At 46.1% G+C, this 20,756-nt stretch overlaps 1 long non-coding RNA gene across 1 annotated transcript in view; it reads right to left on the minus strand.

Annotated features, from left to right (window-relative positions):
* Positions 1-1,612: 1,612 nt before the first annotated feature.
* Positions 1,613-20,756, minus strand: part of LOC141584383 (uncharacterized) — an 85,895-nt gene continuing 66,751 nt past the window's right edge. Inside the window, exon 3 of the long non-coding RNA XR_012517415.1 lies at positions 1,613-2,045. This is a non-coding gene — a long non-coding RNA (uncharacterized LOC141584383). The remainder of the gene's footprint in view (positions 2,046-20,756) is intronic.

Genomic DNA, 20,756 nt, shown 5'->3' on the forward strand with positions numbered 1-20,756 from the left:
ATTATCGTATTCCATTAATATGACCATCTGGAAAAGGCAAAACTGTATGGATGGAAAACAAATCAGAGGGCTCCAGGGGCCGGGTGTGGGGAGAGGGCAGCTTTAACTACAAAGCAGGCAATAGAAGTGGATTTTGTGAGTGGCAGAACCATTCTAAGTCATGATGCAGGGTGGATGCGTGACTCTATCCATTTGTCAAAACCCATAAAACTGTACATCACAAACAGTGATTTTTACTGAGTGTCAACTTAAAAGAAATCAACCATAATATGGAAGAAACCAAAAATGGAATACAAATTGTAATCAATGAATTTAAATATATTACAAATGAATAAAAGCAACACACTGAAGGGAAAGGGAAAGAGTTACTTTGGGAAACATCATTTTGAGTATATATTGTGGAACTAAAGACAAAAAAGAATGGCGCGAATGCTGTGTTTTAGTTAATAAATCAGTTTCTCACAAGGGCATAGGTTAGCAATTCTGACACTGCTTTATATGCATACTAGGGTTGAACAAACAAGTAGTTATATTTTCATTTTATTAAGTCACTCAGTGTTAGAAAAAGATATTCGAAATAAGGAGAGAGGAAGGTTAGAAAAAAACTCTGGTGTGAACTCGAGTCATAAGTATCATTAGAAAACTTGTTTTTTAAGTAAATATTGATGTTTGTGTTTGCATGGCAGAGTACACAGATGTATAATTCCAAGATGTGTCCCACTAGAATGACGCAGAAGTAAGAAAGCAATGAGCACATTCAGTGCCTGATCTTGTTTCTAAACACCAATCTCCAATAAAAAGGAACCAGGACTCCACCAAAAATGCTGTTTCCAGGCTCCACAAGCTCCTTCAAGTCTGCTCAGATTGTACCTTATCAACGAGGCTTTCCTCTGACATTTCTATGCAACTGGCTCTCCACATTCCAGAACTGATCTACCTACATCTTTCTCTTTGTTCCCTAACACTTACCAGCTTCCAGCATACTAGAAAATTTATTCCTTATGTTTATTGTTTATTGTCTTAACTGTCTCCTACTCTACTTCATTCTCTGATGTGACCCAAACATGTAGAACAGTGCTTGGCACATAGTAAGAGCTAAATAAATATTCATTGAAATGAATGAATGAATAATGAGATAAAGACAAGTAACTATAGTGCAGCTGTGTTCCAGTGCTGCTTAAGAGCTATTGCACTGACAGCCATCTGAGCTGGTTGAGATCCTTTGAGCAGAGGACTAGAATTCCAGAACACTAGCCAGCAAATGACTGCAGGCACTCAGGGCCACTGCAAACTCATGAAGTGCCTTTGTATAAATTATAAAGGACACTCCTTCCTTACTGGCAGATGCAGCTCTGCTCCAGGGCTAGGGCTCGGCAACTGGATTTCACCCCAACCCAAATCCCTTGGCTAGGTGGCATCGTGCAGTGCACAAACTGCCCAATTGTGCATGATGGCCCTGCACAGGGCATGGTGGCCACACACGGACTTTCCATGTACCAAAAAACTCTCTGTCCCCCGCCATGGCTATATCTGGGGACATCTTGTACAAACATCCTGCTTCCTGGTGCTTGGCCCCTATGGGTTCACCCAGCACCCTGTCCTAAACCTGCTGTTTAGAACCACCTGGACTGCATGGCAGAGCCTTTGCCTCACAATTGGTTCTTCCTCCCTACTCTGTGTTTTGGTTTCCAAATCGTGGCCCACGACACTGCCTCTGAATTCCATTTGCTCTGTGCCTCAGAGTAACAGCTTCTCCTCTCCTCTTCTAAACTAACCTCTCTTCCCAAAACACAGTCTAATCCCAGTCATGCGGGCTTTCTGCTCACCTTGAAGCGGTATCCAGACGGCACTAAACTTCCGCATCAGCCTCTCTACCTCCTGGTCTTCAAGCTGTGCTCCGGAACCCTGGGGGCGGCTGCCTGAGACGTGTGGACTTGGAGGGAGGGAGAAAGGAAACGCAGGGCCAGGACACAGGCTCCCTCAGCTTTGCTTCAACAAAAGCACCTCGGCTCACAGTATTTACAGCTTTCAAGTATAATTTTTGCCTAGAAAAAAAGTGATACGTCTAAACATTAGAATATAGACATTCTATGCCTTCAGAATGCACAGCCACTTCAACTTGGAAAAAACTTTAAGTAATACTTATCTCCCACTTAAAAGAATTTTAATAGAGACCCTAAAGAATGGTTGGCTTTGCGTAATGGAGTTACCTGGTGAGCCCTTCCAGATTAAAATCCTACAAAATGCATGCCTTTGGCGACTTGCTATCTAGTATTAGAAGCCAGATTAAAGTTTGGACAAATCTACTGTAGATAATGACTTTGATTTTAAAATTCTTGATCTGTAGCTGTTCTTCATGAACATCATTATCTAGCATGGCCTGAATTTTTTGGTAATCTAAGTGTTCACCTCCTAATTGAACTTCTCAGGAAGTTCCCATCTTAGTATGTTTGACAATAGTACACAGCTATTCTTATATGAGACCCAATATGTGAATGATGAAAGTGACCTATTGTGATCATATTCCTACTTTGTTTAAATTGGACATAAATGTTTCATGGGGGTAGAATGGCCAGCTTGCCAGACCCTAAGGAAGAGATGGGAGTAGAGGAGTAGAGAATGGGAAATATGGGAGCCTCTAAAAATGACACTGAATCAACACCAAAAAAAAACACAAACAACTGGATTCAAAACGGACAAAGGACTTGAATAGGAGTTTCTCCAGAGAAGACAGACAAATGACCAACAAGCATATAAAACGGTGCTCAGCATCACTAATTATCAGAGAAACACAAATCAAATTTACAGTGAGATACCACCTTACACCCTTCAGGATGGCTACTATCAAAAAACAGAAAATAAGTGTTGGCAAGGATGCAGAGTTGGAATTCTTGTGCACCGTTGGTGGCAATGTAAAACAGTGCCACCACTGTGGGAAACGGTATGGCAGGTCCTCAAAAAATAATAATAGAATTACCATATGATCCAGTGATCCCACTTCTGAGTATACACCCAAAAGAACTGAAAGCATGGTCTCAAATAAATAGTACACCCAAATTTATAGCAGCATTATTCACAATAGCTAAAACATAGAAGAAAACCATGTGTCTATCAACAGATGAATGGGTGAGCAAAATGTTGTATGCCCATAAACGGAACATAATTCAGCCTTAATAAGGAAGGAAGTTCTGACACATGCCACAACATAGATGAACTGTGAGTACCTTATGCTAAGTGAAATAAGCCAGATATAAAAGAATAAATACTGTATGATTCCGCTTATATGAGGTACCTACAACAGGCAAATTCATAGAGACAGAAAGGAGAATACCGGCTGTCAGGAGTTAGGGGTAGGGAGGAAAGAGGAGCTCAAATTAAAAGTTTTCCTAGGTATAAAGTTTCCATGTTGTAAAGGCACGCAAGGCTAGCAGGAGTGGATACTGGTATGATCTTTCTGGAGGGTTGTGTGGGAATACGTATGAAGAGCCTTCTACTGTATCTGTACATGCCCTCTGACACAACAATTCCGCTTCTTGGCCTTTCACCCTTAGACGCAATCATAGATGTCCACGGGTGTATCTGTAAGGGTGAGCATCTATTTATAATATCAGACAATTGGAAACAAATGCATAAAAGTGAGGCATAATAAAATAAAGTGTTACACTGCCTATATACAATTAATTTTGAAAATATTGTCAATGAATATCTAGCAGATTGTAGAAAAATCAGTTCAAGATACAGACATTTTTACTAAAAAATTACACACACATACATATGTAAAGAGAGGGAGAGTTACAATACAGGTGATTCATCTTCCTATTTTTCTTTATTTTCCACATTTCCATGCTCTCTATATATTATTTATGGGATCAGAAGCAAAAATGCTGTATAAATATTTTTTTAAGTTAAATCCTTATTTTTTTAAGATTCTTCTCAATTTTTTATTAAAGATCACTGAACCTAGGTGAGGTAAATTTTTCCTTCATTAAGTGTCACCAAGAAGGGGTGCAAAAACTGTCACATTTTTATTGTTGTAAGCCAGAATTTACTGTCAAAAATCAGATTGTAAGAGAGAGTTTAAAATGTTTAAGAGAATAATTTCGCAATCACTTCAGAGGTACCTATTTGCATGCAAGTCATTGGTATGCTAATTTCCAATCATTCCCTCTTACTCATTAAAACCAGTCACCCAAGGTTCTCCCAATCCGATAATTCAGGGTGGGGGTGGGAAGAGGGAGAAGGGAGGAAGGGAGGGAGGGAGGGAGGGAGGGCCGCAGGCGCCGGGAAATAGAGCTACATTTACTCTCACGTCATTTCTCTAGCTGGGCCTTCCATTCGGATTCTCATTCTCCCCTGTTTCGCATCCCAAGGACATCCATGCTTTAACTTTTAGGCTCTAAACTGAGATGTTTGCATTAGTGCCCGATTTGGACTTCTGCTGGGAATCTGTATTTTTTTATTTGTCATAATATTAATGTGGATTGGATTTGGGTGCAGCATTATGGAAAACATTGCCAGGCAATAACTGTGATGGCAGCTCGGGGATCCCTGAGAGAGGGACACAGGAAGAAGAGAACAGACTCCCGGCTGTGCCTGACGGTGCCAGCCTAGCCAGTGGTTCCTGGGGCACGCTGGGGCTCGCGGGGTCCCTGGAACACCGCCTGGAACGCAGCAAGGGATACCGCTATCCTCACCTCTTAAGAAAACCGGGACAAACCAGCTGCCACTCAAGCAGAGAACTCAGGAAGGCCCAAGGAGAAAGCTCAGCCTTGTGCAGTCCAGAAACCCTGCCTTGAAGTTCACAGGGGCCTGGCCCAGCCGCTCCAGAAACACCGAGATGCTCTAGAGCCGCGTGAAACCTCAGCGCAGGAACTTCGAAAAGGACAAACCCAGGTGACCCCTGAGCCCGTACTCCAGGCTAGGCATGTATACCACAGTCTGTGACGGGAAACAAGCAGGAAAGGCTATTCAGGGAGGAAAAGCCATCGAGAAGGGCCTTGTTGACCGAGCCAGGAAGCGTGAATGTGGTGTTTCTCAAAGGACAGTCAGCTTGGTTCTGCCAATTTCATAAAGTGCAGGGTAAGACACTGTAGGCTCAGGTTGGCTCCACCATCTGGGCTCCAGCATCTAGGGCTCACCTGGGGCTTCATCCATTTGGAGCTCCATCACCTGGGGCTCCACCCACCTGGGGCTCTATCCATCTAGAATCCACCACCTGGGGCTCCACCCACCTGGGGCTCCATCATCTGGGATCCACCCACCTGGGGCTCTATCTATCTGGAATCCACCACTTGGGGCTCCACCCACCTGAAGCTCCACCCACCTGGGGACTCCATCATCTAGGGATTCACCCACCTGGGGTTCCACCCAACTGGGTCTCCATCATCTGGGATCCACCCACGTGGGGCTCTATCCATCTGGAATCCACCACTTGGGGCTCCATCCACCAGGGACTCCATCATCTGGGGATCCACCCACCTGGGGCTCCATCCACCATGTGGGACTCCACCCACATGAGCCTTCACCACCATTCCACTTACTGGGGCTCCACCATGTGGGACTGCATCTACCTATCTGGTAAATCCTGCTTTCACCTATCCGGGGCTCTTCCTGGCTCAACCTAACTGGACAGCACTTCTTCTGAAGCACCCAAGGGTCTCCTGTGGGTCCTGGCCGAGGTGCCATCTGCAGGGAATGTTTGAAAGACACTGCTCTAACCACCCCTGGCATTCATGTCTTCGATGCCTCCTCAACACCCTCAGGAAAGTACCTGTTTTTAGATTGTTACCCCACATGCCTACCAGGCACGACTTTGGCAGCCCTAGGCAGATCTTGCAAACTGGTTTTCCCACCTCTGCATGTGTGATACCCACCGCCTGGGGTATCCATCTCTCTTGTATCTGCCTGACAAACTTCTATACCAGCTTGAACACCAGCTCAAAATTCACCTCCTCCAAACTCTTCATCCTGCTCCAGTTGGCTGCATCAACTCTGACTTTGTCACATGAGACCAAGAAGGTAAATATCTCTTTCACCTATCTCTTTGAACAAATCAAAAAAGATCTGAGTGTGAATTCTGGCTCTCTTATCTATCAGCTGGGTGGTCTTGGGTGCATCAACCTTGCAAAGCCTCGTGCTAATGACCTGTCAAATATGAATAGTAGAATCCACTCCACAGAGCTTTTTGAGATATTGAAATGATTACACTGCTTTCATCCACCCCCAAAACTGTAAAACCTCCAGAAGCATCTTATTCATGTTATCCCTAGGAGTTTGCAGGGCCTTTACCACTGGAGGGGCCCCAAACCGTCTTGTGAATGAATGATACTGGTGACTCAACAGAGAGCCAGTTTATAGAATTTTCCATAACAGGCCAGAATCATGGCGTAGCTCTGCCGTGGGTTTAGAGGGTGGTTCTTTACTCAGATCCACGTAATGATGCTTGAGGAGGTTTAGAAAGATTCTGCTGCTCCCACTCAGAGAGACTGCTTCTAGGAGAGATACAGAGCTGGGGATGGCACTTTGTTGACAGCCCTCCAGGGACTGCAAGGTACATAAGGGTGGGTTTACAGAGGCTTCCCTCCTCTCCTCCCTCCCAGCCCCTCTCCAGCTTTGCCTCTCCTCCTGCCTCTTCCTGGGCTGTCACAGATAACAAGCAGCCATCTTCCAGGGACAGCCAGAGATAAGGCAGGGATCAGCAGGAAATGAAAGGAGGAATGAATGAGCTTTGAACACAAAGCACAGTGGCCCAGGGTCACATGTGGCTCACCTCAGTTGCAGAGACTAAGGGATGCACTTGTTCATGAAACAAACAAATATATCCTGCCAGTCATGGATTTTGGCAACTGCATGCTTGTATTCCCGCAAAGCCAATGAACCAACAGTGTAGCCTGGGATCATTTTCAGGCAATGCCCTGTGGTCTAGTGCAAGTATGGAAACTGTGAAGGTGGTGGTGAGCCAGTCCAATAAGCCCATTCCCAGTCCCCAAAAGGTCAGCTTGGCCCTCCCAAGCTGGAAAGCAGCAGTGAAGGAATCCCAGTCACTTCAAGACTCAGCCCTGGCTCAGTTCACCTAAGCCACTGTGATTTCTCCTTCCTTCTGCAAAAATCTCGGCAAGGAATGGGTTCTCCCCAGCTTGTACTTGGGCAGGAGAGAGACTAGGGTCAGCTGGTCAGTCTGCATGTGTTGTACCCACTGACCGCGGTTGCTCATCTCTCTTGCATCTGCCTGGCCAACTTTGATTCCAGCTTGAACAGCAGCTCAAAAATCACCTCTTCCCAACTCCTCAGCCTACTCCAGCTGGGCTACAGCAACTCTGCCTCCATCACACGAGACAAAACCCAAGAACAAAACCACAGAAATTGGCTCACACATTCCTCTTCTCTCAGACTTTGGGTACAAGTGCCAGCCACCTACTCCCAAGAAGCTGCTGAGGACTTTTTAAATGCGAATACCAGGTAGGGGGCAGGGCTTAGAGTTGATTCTGAGAGAGGGAAGTGAGCTCCTTACCCTGGTCACTAGTAAATGGCAGTCCTGGTGACACGTAGCCATTTCCCCCATTCCGCCTCCTCCCTCTTTTCTTCTCAGCTTAGGCTCACCCTAAGGTGAGGCAAACTGCTGCTGTCCCCTCGGCTCCCTCTGACACTCCATCCCTGGGAAATAGCTGCCACCATGGCTCCATACCCCCACCTCTCCTCTGGAAGGGAAGGATTAGCTGGAACAGTGACCTCTGGCCCCAAGAGGGTGATTACCCATCAGTTCTAGGGACACAAACATGGCCTTCATCAGTTCTATGGCCTTCATCCACCTCTCATGACATCACCTGGTGTCATAAGGGTTTTTCTCCTATTGTTAGACTACAACTGGGCTCCCTGGATTCTCTGACAATGCCACAATTGGCAGCATCACTGGCTCTTAGCTACTGGAAGCATAACAGAGACGAGTCTTGCAACCAAAAATCAATATGATGGCTAATAGGCAGGAAAAGCAGCCCCCATAGAATAAGGGAAGGCCCCAGAGAGTCTAATTTTCATTGACCCAGTTTCGTTTTCAAAGCACAGAACATAGCAAGACAGAGTGACCTCCACACGTAAAAAGCTTCAGACTATACTGCAAATGAAGCCACCACGGACCATCTCTTTCTTCCTCCATGGGCCTCCATGTAACCACCAATGAGTGAGTGACAAAGATAATTCCCACCCTAGAAAGGGGCAGTTGAGCCTGCTAGTCATTTAAGACAGGTGATTTCCATAATGGGGGGAAAAAATCATTCTACCCTATTATTATATAAGAATGTAATGGGATGGGGAAGGGGGATCTGGGTGGTAAATGAAGCCAATCATGCTTGCATTTGACTTCCACATATCACTGCACGGGCGGCATTAGCTCCCAGAAGCAGTAAAGAGTGTGAGATGTGGATTGATTATTTCTTAGGGGACCACAGTCCCACGAGCAGTCAACAACACACATTGCTGAAATGTGGAAAGAATGATTTCAAGAGCTTTGGGTTGACTAATACAGCCTCGAATTTCATTATGAAGGCAGTGAGTGATGATGGCTGCACTAGCATCCTGAGGAGGAAATTAAAGCATTCATGGAGGGCCTGACTCAGGAAAGTGTAGAGGAATGGATTATGTCAGCCACAGGAGACCAAGGTGACTGCACGAGGGAAGGACCAGGAAGTTCCACCCTTGAGTAGCATCCGGAAGCATGAGAAGTGGTGAAATGCTTGAGTGATGAGTTTTTCAATACGATACTTCCGTGGAACAAAATTTGTTCTGCCTCCTCCAAACTTCGGTAAAGCCCGTTATTCACACAAAAGCTTTAGTGATGTTATTTTTTTCTACTCAGAGCACGGGGAGTTGAGAAAACGAAGAAAATGGCTGAACTCCTCATCTGGGTCAAGGCAATGGGGGACATGGGATGGTGTGGTGTGAAAGTAAGGCCTGTGAGTGGCGGGAGACATGGGCAGGAAAACCCACGCCAAAGCCTTCCATAAATCTTGAGGAAGAGTCAGGTATGGTGGCTCATACCTGGAATTCCAGCACTTTAGGAGGCCGAGGCAAGCAGATCAGCTAATGTCAGGAGTTCAAGACCAGCCTGGCCAACGTGGTGAAACTCCATCTCTACAAAAATACAAAAATTAGCTGGGCATGGTGGCAGATGCCTATAGTCCCAGGTGCTCAGGAGGCTGAGACAGGGAGAATTGCTTGAACCTTGGAGGCAGAGGTTGCAGTCAGCCAAGATCATGCCACTATACTCCAGCCTGAGTGACAGAGCAAGACTCCATCTCAAAAAAAAAAAAAAAATCTGAAGGAAGACCTCTAATTCTCTATCATTAGAGAATCATAAGGCTCATTTCACTCTTAAAGGTCAGGGTAGCCCAGGTAACATTTGGGTCGTATACCTAACGTGAATTGAATTTACACTGCATGCTTCTGATTTTTATACAAGGATAAAAAAGAAAAACACAGCTATTAATGTGTCCAAATCTGTAGTGCTTATCAATCTACTAGCACCCTGGGAGCACTTGCAGTGTGCAGGGTTCCATTCTATGGGTGCTGCTGAACAAACTCTCTAAGGTGAAGGTGCGGCTGCCATCATTCCCAATCCATGGTGTGTGATGCATGGCCCTACTAGGAGTGACCTGTATGCAGTTTGCACCAGATGGGATTCACTGCAAGAATTCAACAGCACTCAATCTGGTCTGCTCCCTGTTTAATAAAAGGAAGCCCATGATACATGCGTGGATGCCATGGCAATGTCCCGTTACTAGGAACATTACTCAACTCTTATTCTCTCTTGCTGCATTTTCATTTTAAATCTTCCTTCCTGATGGACACTGATCTGTACACCAGCATGAATAACACTACTCTAGGGCATAGAAATAGCTACAAAATCCTTGCTCTCAGGGAGCTTACAAACTTTCCATTGAACTAATACAAGGGGAAATATGTTCATTCCAAGACAAGGCAATCATAAAATCTACTTATAACACAAAAATGATGAATTCCAAAGTCAATTCATAAATAACACAAATTAGGAGTTTAAGAAAGGAAGCCATTTGGAGAAACCAGAAGATTAGAAATGAAAGAAAAAAGAACTAGGTTTCACGTCTGTGGAGGGGGCAGAGCTTGAGCTGAGTCTTGAAGGCTGTTTAAGATGAAGTTACATCTCACCACAAAAAGCATAAGTAGGTAAGGTAATGCATACATTTGTTAGCTCCATTTAGCTATGTCACAATATTTCAAAACAACATGTTGCACATAATAAATATATACAATTATTTATCTGTAAATTTAAAAAAATATAAATGGGCTAGGCGCAGTGGCTCACACCTGTAATCCCAGCACTTTGGAAGGCTGAAGCAGGCAGATCACTTGAGGTCAGAAGTTCTAGACCAGCTTGGCCAACATGGTAAAACCCGTCTCTACTAAAAATACAAAAAAATAAAGATAAAAAATAAAAATCCAGGTATGGTGGCCAGCTCCTGTAATCCCAGCTACTGGGAAGGCCGAGGCAGGAGAATCACTTGAACCTGGGAGGCGGAGGTATCAGTGAACCCAGATCGTAACACTGCACCCCAGCCTGGGCAACAGAGTGAGACTCAAAAAAACAAAACAAATTAGTGACCCCAAAACCTTATGAAAAAAACAAAACCAAAAAAGAATCAGGATAGCTCCAGAGAAATCAGAAGTGTATGAAAAACGGTCTGAAATTTCTATGTGAATTGAAGAGACAGTAAGCAGTTCTGTTTGGCAAGGACGGAGAGCTGGTTCAGAAAAGTAATGAATGGGAAGCACAGGTTAGGGTAAGAAGGGAGAAGACATTGAATGCCAGAAACACAGAGCATAGGTGTTGTCCTGTACATTGTAGATCACAGAGAGAAATAGGGGGACAGCATTTCATGATGACTTATTTAGCTCATACATTATCCACTAAACACCATGAGGCACAAGAGACCGTGTGAGATGCTCAGGGATGTGGAGGATGCACCACAGGGCAGGGAAGTGAGTTCAGAGGCTGTAGCCCAAGGTTGAGGAATGACCCACCTGCCTGAACTAGGGCAGTCATGGATAAGGAAGATATAGAATAAATCCAAGAAGCGATTCCAAGAAAAAAAAAGAGGAAGGGCATCTTTAACTACTATTATCATTGTAAATGAGGAAGGTCTTCTTCATGCTGTACCTGCCTACCCAATTTGCCAAGCTCTCTGTGTTAGTCAGAGTTCTCTAGAGGGACAGAACTCATAGAATAGATGTATACATAAAGGAGAGTTTATTAAGGAGTATTAACTCACACAATCACAAGATCCCACAGTAAGCTATCTGTAAGCTGAGGAGCAAGGAAGCCAGTCTAAGTCCCAAAGCTGAAGAAATTGTAGTCTGGTGTTTGAGAGCCGGAAGCATCCAGCACAGGAGATAGATGTGGGCTAGGAGGCTCGGCCAGTCTAGTCTTTTCACATTCTTCTGCCTGCTTTTTATTCTGATCTCACTGGCTGCTGATTAGATCGTGCCCACCCAGATTAAGGGTGGGTCTGCCTTTCCCAGTCCACTGACTCAAATGTTAATCTCCTTTGGCAGCAGCCTCACAGACACACTCAGGATCAATATTTTGCATCCGTCAATCCAATCAAGTTGATATTCAGTGTCAAACATCACACTCTCCATTACCCTTCAAGATTCAGCTCAACTATCCCCCTTCTACAAAATCTCCCTCAAGAAGAATTATTGACTTTCTCCATGGCACATCTCTTCCCGACCAACTTTGAACTTCTCACTAAAGAAAGGGTGAATGAAAAGGGTAGAGAGGAGTCGCAGATGACTCTGAAGATTTCAAGAAAAGGTAACTTGGAAAATAGTAACATGCAATGCCCTTTCTGGGCAAGGTCCTTACCAGAACCTCTTCCTGGGAATTATGCCAGCAAACAGCCTCTTGGACCCTTGTTCTCAGTGGATGCTAGTTAGATGCTAATAGAATATAGTAAAGAACATAAGAAATGATGGCTTTATGTCAAATAATAAAAATGCACACCTATATACACATTTACCTTCTATTTGTATATAAATAATCTTATTGTATTTGGTCTACTGTGAGCTTGCCCACTTAACAGTTGACATCGTTGGATAAATACTAGGAAAACGGAATAGCAAATGCAGTAGCTAAACCTTTTCTCGATCATAGTAACTCCCCAATCCCCCTGGTCTGCAACAGTCAGGAAGAAACCGGGGGACACCATTGACTTGTAAGGTTTCTCTTACAAAGTGTATTCAGTCAAGGACACTGTGTATGTGTCAAGATGCTGTAGGTACTAAGAAGAAGAAGAAAACTGGACACATCAATCATGACAAGAAGGTGGCCAAGAGGGCAGCTTTCTTGTAGATCATACTTTTCTGTTGGTGTTGGGTTTTGTTTTTTGAGAAAATAAAAATTACCTAAAGGAAACAAGCAAACAAGCATGTCGTATATAGAGAAACTGATTCCTTGATTCTTAAAAATGTTTATGTGTATACCTGCGTATAGATATTGGCATGTAGTATAAATAAAACCTCATTAATAAATGTCAAGGTAATAACTCATGAGGTTTTTAAAATTAAACACTGAACTCTAACACATTAAGTTTAAATACTAAAGTTTTATATTAGCACATAGTTTGATATCAACATGAAGGGAAATTTTTGTTTCTTCCAAAAAGTAGTGGTTCTCCCAGGTGGAGACAGTGGAGAAGTGAACAGGGATTATCTCTCTGTTCCGCAGAACATGACCCCAGGTTCTGGAAGCCAGGGATTGAGGAAGGGTATCTTCCCTGAATGTTGGGAGGATTCCAAACTCCAAGGAGGGAGAAGAGCTGGGACACTTACGTTAGAAGCCAAGAGTGGAGTTCAAATAGGTTAACCCAACCGAAGGGAACAGAGGCCAAGATGGACACTGAAAGACAGAGTCAGGGTCCCAAGAATGAGCAGGGGTGAGTCTGGAGCGATGTCTGCACCAGCTGTGCTGTGGCATGGCATGGCATGGTACAGTGTGGCAGGGTGTTTTGTGGTATAGTCTAGTGTGGCGTGGTGTTGCATGCTTCGGTATGACATGATATTGTCTAGGGTAGTGTGGTCTGATGTGGTGTGGTGGAGTAAGGTGTGGCATTGTTCATGGCATTGCATAGTATGGTGAGTGGAGCTGACAGACAGGAGAACCAGAGATAGGATGGACTGTGGCATCATCAGAGAGAGCATGTTTGGGGACCAGACTAAAAGGATCATGGGAGAGCTAACCAGAAATGTCCTGCAGCAGCCAGAGATACTGAAAGAGTTGACCCCTAGGGAAGAGCAAGCTCTGGCCATGTGGGCTTGAGTCTTCCTCTGGAGGGACGAGTGACGTGCCAAGCACTGTGTACAAGGCTGTAGGTACTTCATATACATTCTTTCACTAAATCTTCTCAACAACTTGCATGATAGCGCACTCAACAAAGTGAGGCTCAGAGAGCTGGAGTACTCTGTCCAAGGTCAGACAGCTGACAAATGATAGAGGCATATATGAACCCCAGTCTACTTTATTCCAAACTTAGGCTTATGACACCCATTATTGCCAAGTAAGATTTCCCTGTTGGAGAGTTCTGAGCGGTGATTCTGAAATGTAGCACAGCACAGAAGAAGAAAATGAGCACACACCTCTCAGACGACACAGTACAACGTTTTGCAGGGCAGAGATGGCAGTGGGGGGATCGGGACTGTATATAGTTTGATACCATAGCCATTGTTCCAATGTGTTTTTAAATCCATATTTACTTTATTTTCTGTTAGAGACATGGGTTTGTAAAAGCTTGAGAAGCACAAGTGTAAAGAGAGAACAGTGATGGCAAATGCTTTGGCAACATCTTCATTCAAGAGATAAGCTGATAAAGAGATCACAAGTGAAGGTGGTTGTGGCAGCAGTGGGGGCGGGTAGAGGTAAATTACAAATAAGCCCATTGGCCTTGGAGACTGAGTGATCATGGGGACCCCGAAGAAGACCATCGGGAGGACGATCGCACCAGGCACCAGAGTCCAAAGGGCAGCCACAGCCGCACGGCTGGACGGACCACCGCACCAGCCCAGAACTCTGCAGGCCTTAGCAGTGCTGGGACTGGGAAAAGACATCCAGCCCAAAATTCACCTGTAGATGCGAACAGAGGGACTCTGTCATCAGAGATGAAAGGAAGCCGTTGGATAATGGCACCATGCAGAAGGAAGAGGCCAAGAAGGTCAGCAGAGCCAGAAAACAGAGTGCCTCCCAGCAGATAAGAGAATGCACAATCACACACATATGCACACTCACACATGCTCGTACTCACACTCACATTTGGACTCATCCGCTGGCATTCACATGCTCGCACATGCTCACTTCCACTCTCACACTCATGGTCACTCACATTCATACTCATGCACTCACACTAATGCACACTCCCACTCACTCCCATGCACACACACAGTTTGCAAGTGTGCTTCTGGAGTGCTTTGCTGGCAGCTCCAGGAAGGAAACCTTGCTCAGAGAGAGACTCCAATTCAATCCAAAGGGGGCATGGCAAGAGGGCCCAGCCAGCTGCTCCATCCCAGAAAGGAATGCTCCTGCTTTTCCCTGGGGCTCCTGGAGGTTGCTTGGCAGGACAAGCGCCTTCACCCACCAGCCTGCTGCCAGAACCCCCAGAAGCCTGTCCTGTCTTCCTCTTTTTGTCATATATCAGGAAGTTCTGTAGAGAGGGTTCCTGTTTACTGAGGACGTCCCTTTTTACAGGGTGAGCTATGGTTCACTGAATTAGGGGTGTCTCTCTGCCCACTCTGAGCTGCTGCTGCCCCAGAAGCTGGGGAAAGTTCTATTCCCTCCGGCTGAAGAAAGTCACTGTAGCCCCGCACTTCCCAGACTCTGGTGTGGAAAAAATCCTTTCCCACTTGGTCTGGTGGACACATGACACTTGGCTTCTAAATTTGACTTGAGTTTCTGTTGCACTCTGCCCAGAGTCCAGTCCTCACTGCCTGAGATCCTTCATGCCCCGTCCCTGCCTCTGCAGCCAGGAGCTCCCCTTGGGCAAGACCCTACATCAAAGCGCTCTCCTGGGCCACTCTGGAGGGATTCTGCAGTGAAAGGGTAGAAAGGCAGCCCCGAGCTTTGCATTATCCTGTTCTCTTGGCCCCGAGGGTGCTGGCTTCAACCACATCTCTACACAACTTCACGTCTCCTGGATGATCTGCTTCCGCAGGGCTCTGAAAGCCACTAGAAGAAGGGATGGCATGGCATGACATGTCATAGTGTGGTGTGTCACGCATGGCATGGTGCACGGTGGTGTGGTATGGTGAGTCAAGCCAACAGGCATGAGAACGAGAGATAGGAGTGGCATCATCAGAGAGAGGGTGGTTGGGGACCAGGCTAAAAGGGGCCAACAGAAGAGTTAACCAGAAATGTCCTACAGGCAGCCAGAGAGAAACGCAGGGAGATTTGCACCTGGGGGAAGCCGGGCACCTGGACTTGAGTCTTCCTCTGCATGGATAAGTAACGTCCTAATAGCTGGAGGGCCATGTGCCAAGCACTGTGTACAAGAGTCTAAGGGTCCAAGCCAGGTGCTTTACATACGTTCTCTCTCTGAATCCTCCCAAAAACCCTGTATGATGCCACACAAGACAGCAAGGCTTGGAGAGCTGAAAAATTCTGTCCAAGGTCACACAGCTGATAAATGATAAGAGCACATGTGAACCCAGGTGTACCCAAGTGCTTTCATCTGCTTTTCTGAAGGGTGGAGGGTGGGGCTTATACCTAAAGGAGGCTTTCACAGAGATTTTCAGAAGATGCTGTACCTGTATCTAAGGAGAATAATCGAGTTAGTCTAATAATTGCAACCCACCTCCATCAGCTAAATAATAATGTTTGAGGTTAGAAACCCCAAATAGTGGCTTAAATAAGACAGGGGGTCACAGAGCTACTGGGTGACCTATGCCAGGAAGGGCCATTCACAACTGTGCTCCAGGGTGTCGTTGGAGAGGCCAGTGGCCCTGGGGGTTTGTTGTCTCCCCTCATGTGAGGAGAATTCAGAGGACAACAGGCTGGAGCTAGTGTGAAAGTCCCCCAAGGTCATGAGGGACCCAGCTTCTGTCTAGATCACCACTGTACCGTCTTCATGTTCATGCTCACAAGTGGCTGCTGGTACTCCAGCCATCACATCCCTTTTCTAGACAGGAATAAGAAGAAAGGGCAACAAGCAAATGGAATGGACTGCCTGGGCTCTCTACAAACTTTCCTTTAACTTGGAAGCCCACCAGTCACCTCTGTTCCTACCTTATTGGTCAGAACTGTTATGCCTCATCATTCTTCCCTGGAATGGGAGGATGAGAGGTATAGCTTTTTCAGCTGGACGTATTCCTAAGCCCAAATAAAATTAGGGCTTTGCTAGTAAGTGACAGGGAATGGATGTTGGAGCTCCATCTAGCAAGACCTGTTACCACATTTTCATCATCCAGTTATGCCTGGGTGCTCCACTGCACTCACAGACATCAGCCCTGGGCATGAAAAACCCAGCCTCTGAGCAAAGAATGGCACAGCTAAGTACAACAAACATTCACAGAGAATATGGATTTGAGGTCAGAGAATGGAGACAACATATTTTATGTCTCCATTGTCCAATGTACGTCCTGAGTGAGGGACTGAATGGCGGGAAGCATAAAAACCATTGTCTTATTGTGCTATCACTAAGACAGGACCATTTCCCAAATGTGAGGCATTTGGGTCTTATGTCCATTGGTGTGTCCAGCTTAATGGCATTAGGTCCTAAAAGAAGGAAACCTTAATAAGGTAGTATTCTTTAAGGGAGAATTGTCTATCTGCTGTGCCCAGCCTGTACTCCAGGACGGTGGCAGAAATTGTCACCTGGGAATAGCCCGACCAGACATCGATCCTTAACAATACTAGGAGGGGTTCTGAAATGAGGCTGAATTGTGTCCCTCAAAATTCATAGACTAAAGCCCTAACTAACCTCCGGAATGTGACTGTATTTGCAGACAAGGTTTTCAAAGAGGTAGTTAAATTAAAATGAAGTCACTAGGATGGGCCCTGATCCAATATGACTGGTGTCCTTACAAGAAGAGGAGACAAGGACACCGATGCGCACACAGGGAAGACCAGCAAAGACAGGGAGACGATGGCACCCCCAAGCCAAGCAGAGAAGCCTCAGGAGAAACCAGCCCTGCCCTCCTCTTAATCTCCAGCCTCCAGCACTGTAAGAAAATAAGTTTCTGTTCTTCAAGCACCCTGTCTGTGGTACTTTGTTATGACAACCATAGCAAATTAATACAGGTTCTTTGGCAAAAAGATTCATTAAGAATGACTGGAACTATGCATGTACAGTTGAGTAAAGAGTTAACTGAGCGTAATTCTTCACATATGGAGCTACACTTTCTGCACACTGGAGTTCTGTTACTGTCAATTCCTCCTCACTAGGAAAGTGGACCTGGCTGGGGTGAACGTCTCTTCGTTTGGCTTGGATAAATCGATCCTTTCCTTCTGTCTCGTGCTTCTTTGGATTTTTAATACCAGTCACATAGACTCCTTCATCCCATTGTCTGCAATTCTTCAAAGCTCTGTTTGTCAGTGCAGCGTTTCCATCAGCTACAATTCTAGACTCTGGGTAAAGCCAGCCCCACGTGCTGTTGGAATACACAGTGCTTTTCCTTCCCTCCAGCCGCCCGCTCCTCAGTGTTCAGGCAGCAGCTGCTCGTTTGCTGGAAATGGCTTCTCTATTCATGCTCTTGGCTTTGTGGCTGTGAGCCTTGACCTCTGATCTGACCTCTGATTTTGCAGCAGGAGGTGAAATATATGACCCTCATGTTTTGGTGGGAAGAAAGCAACTTCCTGTTTGGATACGATCCCCCACAACAAAATACCTTTCTAGCTTTCCCCCAGGCTTCCTTGTCTCCACGGTGCTTCAAATGTGACAATAGCACATGCCACCTCCGTGCCCTAATTTTGGTATGTAACTATTTTATACCCACTCTGGGTAGGTTACAGGAGCTTTGCCTACTCTTCCTTGCTAGCTGTTTTTGAATCAAAATATTCACCCAAGGAGAGAAAGAGAATTCTACGAAAGAGGACAAGAAAGGAGCATCCTGCAGCTGAGCAAAGCCCAGGCTCTCCCCGGCTCCTTGCTTAGGACAGAAACTGCCCCGCAGCTGAAACATCTCCAACCTCTGGCTCATCATTTAGGGGTGGAATCGGTTCAAAAATTCGATGAAAACTAGCAGAAAGAATAAATTGTAAAGGAAACAACAGTACTCTGAAATAAGGGAAAACAGAATGAAACTAACAATTACAGAAAAGCTAGAAAGTTTTGAAAAATAAATATATGCTAAAGGATCACATTAAAAGAGTAGAATGGGATGATGTCATTCTTTGAGATATAATGTTTGCTGAAAGAGTGCAATGGCCAGGCATGTTGACACACACTTGGAATCCCAGCACTTTGGGAGGCTGAGGCAGGAGTTCAAGACCAATATGCACAACACGGCAAGACCCTGTCTCTACAAAATAAAGAAATTAGCCAAGCATGGTGGTGCACACCTGTAGTCCCAGTCCTCCAGAGGCTGAGTTGGGAGGATCACCTGAGGCCAGGAGTGAGGCTACAGTGAGCCATGATTGCACCACTGCACTCCAACCTCTGCAACAGAGTGAGACCTTGTCCCACCAGAAATTTTTAAAAATAATAATAATAAAGAATGTACTCACAGAGGATAAAGTGGAAATCAAAGCCATGGGAGCCATGGGCCAGAGTTGAAGTTCATCAGCAAGGCCCCAAGGGTATGCTCGCCTGGAGGCAGGGGCTGAAGCCCCAGGACAAGTTCCATAAGGGCAGAAAGTATCCACGCCAAACATGTCTGCCCTGGAGGCTGAGAAGTCCGAGATGAATGAGCCACTTAGTTATTCCAGATGATTTCCCTGCGGCCCAGCTAGCATGTAAATCCAGCACCCAGTTGGCAGGCAGGATAATTCCTTAAACAGAGAGGCCACCTGCCAGAATAGGGCCAAGCGTTCCGAGCAGCTAACCAAGGAGAATAGGAAATCTGCCAACGAGGCCGTTTCTGAACACAAAACTGTCTTGAGGAAGGGGAAAGAAAGGACTGTAATTCAGTCATGGAGAATTACAGTCCTTTCTTTCCCCTTCCTCAAGACAGTTTTGTGTTTAGAAATATATAAAAAGGGCTCTGGGTGGGGTTCTCTTCCCAGCTCTGCCTCTAACCAGCTGCGTATTTACTCTGCGCTGTGGTGTTTTTGTAAGTATATGAAGAGAGGAGCTTGCAGGAGTGGTGAGGTCACTTCCAGCTCCTGCTTGGTAGATCAGCTCCGCTCCTTCTTCTCAGTCTGGTTTGAGTAGGTGCAGTAGCTGCCTTTGTCTACCCTACCCATGCACAAAGCAGACCCTGTATCCTGCCTGGGGGCAGGGTCCAACCCAGAGCCAGCAGGGGCCCTGGGGAGCGAGTCCCATGCCCAGGCACCCCAGCCTGTCTGCCCAGCAGGGCGTGCTCACTACGAGTTGTCAGCAAGGCCCAAGCACTGAGGTCAGATGCCCCGAGGATGTAGGCAGAGAAGTCCAGCCTGGGCAGACAAAGCAGAATCTAACCTGGGTGGGATTCAGGAAGGAGCCTGCCAGGACCTTCAACTGCGGGTAGGCTGAGCTGGAGACTTGGAAACTATGAGCAAAGCTGAGCACCAGGACAGGCAGGGACCAGATGAGAAGCAAGGCTGCAGGTGATGAAGGACAGACACAGGTGGTTGGGGCTACTGCTGAAAGGCCCGGGAGGGGCTCCACACCCCAACTTGGCTGTATCTAGGCATGGCTAACAGTGAAGTGCCATCCAGCTCTCCCTTCGAAGCAGGACTTCTTGCCCAGGTATGGGGCATGTGGTCATTAGGCAGCCTCCTCTTGCCAGCTCCTGCAGGGTCTGCCTCAGCTGCACCTCTCCCGGAGGAGCCCATGTCCTGAGACTGAGTAAGCACAAAGGCTCAGCTGTCTCAGCCTAGCACTAGGCAGCTTCAAGGCCCTTAGAGGAGGGGGTCACAGTTTGGCTTCTCCCTCTGCCTAATGCTGCTTCTTCCCCAAACTCCATCTCAGGACCTGCTTCCAGAGAACCCAATCTGCAACTTTGAATGGTTCCACTAGCACCCAGTGTCCAGCCTGAAGACTCTGCCTCGTGGGGCCTCTTATAAAGGGAGCTCACAGCGCTGTGCTGTACTCAGCTGACACTGGCCTTCCAGAGTCAACCATGTGCATCTCTTCCCAACTCTGTGTGCAGTGATGCAGGGTGGTAGCTTGAAATCAGCCACGGTAGCAGTATTGGCACCATGGAAATCAACAAACACTACAAATCAGAGCTTTTCTCCTCCTGGAGATCTGGTTGTTAAACATTTACCAGCACACCACTGTTTCTGGAGCATAATAGGATTAGACCATTTCCAGAGACCCACTTCGCTCTGTGTCACATTATTCAGAGAGGAGAAGTTACAGAAGAGGAGGGAAAATTAGAAGTGGGGAATGAAATTGCAAACAGATTATTTCAAGAGCAGACATTCGGCAGGGTCGGGGAGCAGGAGTATCTTAGATGCCCTGTTCTTATGGAGGACTCAGATAAGCTGGCAGCAGCAGCATATGAAAATCCCAAACCTGGCATTCCACATCACCTGAAGGAAGCTGGCTGTGTAAGACTGTCTCTCTAAGGCAGGGAATTGGAGACTTCCCTACTCATCC

The sequence above is a fragment of the Saimiri boliviensis genome, chromosome 4 (assembly GCF_048565385.1).
Source record: "Saimiri boliviensis isolate mSaiBol1 chromosome 4, mSaiBol1.pri, whole genome shotgun sequence".
Classification (NCBI taxonomy): domain Eukaryota; kingdom Metazoa; phylum Chordata; class Mammalia; order Primates; family Cebidae; genus Saimiri; species Saimiri boliviensis.